This window comes from Epinephelus moara, chromosome 12, assembly GCF_006386435.1.
Source record: "Epinephelus moara isolate mb chromosome 12, YSFRI_EMoa_1.0, whole genome shotgun sequence".
In the NCBI taxonomy this organism is placed as follows: Eukaryota; Metazoa; Chordata; class Actinopteri; order Perciformes; family Serranidae; genus Epinephelus; species Epinephelus moara.
In genome coordinates, this window is record NC_065517.1 from 8,150,837 (window position 1) to 8,154,660 (window position 3,824).

Here is a 3,824-nt window from a genome sequence, read left to right on the forward strand (position 1 = left end):
TGAGGTTAGATAGGTACTATCTGAGGACAGGAGGTCATGAATTTTGCCTCTAATAGTTAGAATTTTGTCATTAAAAAAGCTCATAAAATCATTACTGCTAAGGGCTAAAGGAATACAAGGCTCAATAGAGCTTTGACTCTCAGTCAGCCTGGCTACAGTGCTGAAAAGAAACCTGGGGTTGTTCTTGTTTTCTTCTATTAATGCTGAGTAATAGTTTGCTCTGGCATTGCGGTGGCCCCTCTTATAAGTTTTGAGACTGTCTGTCCCAACTTGTCAAATACCAACGCTTGGTAAGTGGCCCACGGCGTCAAATACTGACGCACTGAGGCACTCTTTTGCAGCATTGGTTAGGACCAAACATGACTACTCCTTAAATATTACTGTGGCAGATTAGCTATCAAAAAATGTGACTTAGGCCATTTTCACACTGGACGCGGAAGCACAGCAATACATCAGTTGACATGCGAACAGTCGCCTGGCCGTTCACACCAGATGTGCATTTCTCAGTGCCGTTCAACAAGCGATTCTTCTCCCCTGCTCTTTTCTAATCACATGTAGAGCTCTGCCTCTGTCTGCTTGTGTGAGTGTCTGCTCATCTCTTTCATTGTCTGTTTAATTAATGGATGTATCAAGAGAACTGGATACAGTGTTGGATGTGGAGTGCCATTCATTTCTATGACAGCTGCTCAGTAGCACATGAGGCCAGAAAATGTTTGTAAAAAGGTGTAAAACTACCTAGATCTTCACATCATTGGAGCCACAAAGCAAGTGCATAAGGGGCTTTACTGGCTGAGTGGCTAACTTCTGCCAGTCAAGTGGCTAACTTCCATTATAACCCTCCACTAACTTCAGTGGGGATAAAATGATTTAATCATGTGGCACTTCAAGATTTTCTGAATGTTATCTGACCAAATGGATCAAATATAGTAATATTACAATAATTAATAATTAAAAAAGTTATTTCATTTCATTGTGACATTACAAAGATGTATGATTTACAGACATCTCTTGCCCAGTTTAAACTTATGTGAAAATCTCTTTTTGGGCCCAATGACATCACGTGGCAGACCCAGAGGTTGTAGTTTAACAGTTTGGCCACTATGTCGAATTGACTTCAAAATCTGGCTCACTTCCTGAGGGCCTGGTTTGGACACAGCTGACAAAGATGTGGAATAAGTAAGCATAGTATATAATTTCTAAAAATTAAAAATTCATATCATATCCTATATATCCTTCATATTGTTCATAATAGATTTTAAGTGTGTTTTCTTGTCAGATTTGCCTGCAGCACACAGAAAAAATAAGACTAGACGCCAATACTATTGCTACAGATTGCGAGCAAGCATGTCCAGTGCAAACAGCCCAATTGGTTTACGTAGCTGTTGAAAGGAAGCGGGCAGTGCTCCACTGAAAATTGACATGTTTTGTGTTGCCATTGTGAACTCTGCGTTAGACATGGAGGACCGTGGTCTGCCTTCTGTCTCTTACTTACAGTCTAGAGGTATCAATTAGCTTTAGCTTAAAAGTGCTTGTCATCTTATCAGTCAGCATCTACAACCACTCCTTTTACACCTTTCTGATATTAGATTCAGATTCAGTGTCAGGCAATTTTTGTAGCTTTCTGAAACCATGAATATAACAAGCATGGTCACTTCACCAGCTGATGCTACTTCTATCAGTTTTCATGTGTACAACAAAGTTCAACGCCACAAATTTCTATGGAGAGAAAATGTATGATTCATCGTGTTTTGCCACTCTCAATGACAGCAGCCTTTTCAGCCAGCCTTTGAGTGTGGTCATTCAGATGTGGCCAGATGACACTTTATATGAACCAGTATGCTTCTAAAATACCCTCGCCTTGAGTCTGGAACCACAACCACCATTGTTCCTTAGCCTAGTATGTGCCTAAAACTTTATCGCAGCATTATATTAGGCATGTTTGCAATGCCAAACTTTGATAACTGCCTTTTGGAAAGAACTGACAGATAATAGCATCCTGCCAATAGAGGTGCCAGAACAAAAAATGCTCATATGGTTTGATTTTGGAGCCAATGTTAAACAACAACATATTTTGTCTATTAGTTTGGGGTACTTGTTGCCACTGGATGCTTCCAAAGGACACATGATGTTCAAGGTCACCTTTATTTTCAGTCAGGATGGGAAGATGTCTCTGATAATCATAGTAGCATGTTATCAGATGGGGCGAAGCAATTCAGATCTAATCAGCACGTCGTGATAATGTTTTTCCCTCTGACATAAGGTAAGACAAAGGAGCCCAGGTGATTCAGATGAGCTTTTTTCTTTAGTCAATCTCCCGTGGCAAAATGGAATCTCACATGAATTCACACGGAAACTTTAAGATTAATGTGACTCCCCCTGCAAGAGACAGAACACTGGTAACGCTCTCTGCTGCTGTCAAGAATCTGTTTATGGTCGCATAGTTTTTTGTTGTATTTGTTGCTGATGACTTCAGCAGCAGAGTAGGGTAATAATATTTGAGGGAGAGCAGAGCCTTCATTCCTTTTGTGTGCAGACGAAGACCAGTGGCCTCATGTCACCCTCTCAAGTCCTTAATCCTCACCTCTTATTATTCACTCTGTCTGGGAGGTTCAAGCTATCTTTCATTTAGCCCACTTTTTTCCTCATACTGCTGCAGTGAACCCAGCGATCAATTTTTCACAGCTTTCTTATTGACAATACTTAACGCCACCGTTCAGGTCCCTGTCTGTGTTCTATGAGACCGGGGTGTTGAGGATTATACAGTAGAATGTGAGAGAGGCATTTTTATTTTTTATGAAGAAAAGATTACAAGCTGCCAATAGAACAACAGGCTGATAGAAATCAGTCATTTATGTGGGGCGATGGACAGTGGACAGTGTGGCATCTGTGTCATTTAATTCAGTGTTCTACTTATACCAAACTGTACACATTCATCCTGAGCACTTTGCCAAATAAACATACACTCACTGGCCACTTTATTAGGTACACCTGTTCAACTGATCCATAATGCATTAAGTCAATCGTGTGGCAGCAACTCAGTGCATTTAGGCATGTAGACATGGTCAAGACGACCTGCTGAAGTTCAAACTGAGCATCAGAATCAGGAAGAAAGGTATTTTAAGTGACTTTGAACGTGGCATGGTTGTTGGTGCCAGACGGGCTGGTCTGAGTATTTCAGAAACTGCTGATCTACTGGGATTTTCCCACACAACCATCTCTAGTGTTTACAGAGGATGGTCAGAAGAAGAGAAAGTATCCAGTGAGTAGCAGTTCTCTGGGTGAAAATGCCTTGTTGATGCCAGAGGTCAGAGGAGAATGGCCAGACTGGTTCAAGATGATAGAAAGGCATGGTGTGGGGGATATATCTTGGCACACATTGGGCCCCTTAGTACCAACTAAGCATCATTTAAACACCGCAGCCTACCTGAGTATTGTTGCTGACCGTGTCCATCCCTTTATGACCACAGTGTACCCATCTTCTGATGGCTACTTCCAGCAGGATAACACACCATGTCACAAAGTTCAAATCATGTCAAACTGGTTTTTTGAACATGACAATGAGTTTACTGTACTCCAATGGCCTCCACAGTCACCAGATCTCAATCCAGTAGAGCACCTTTGGGATGTGGTGGAATGGAAGATTTGCATCATGGATGTGGAGCCAATAAATCTGCAGCAAATGCGTGATACTATCATGTCAATATGGACCAAGATCTCTGAGGAATGTTTCCAGCACCTTTTTGAATTTAACTTGACCAGTTTGCATTGAAACTGCTTTTTACCAAAGAAAAATCCCAGTGGCTAGAGTTCACAGTGAGGTCTTT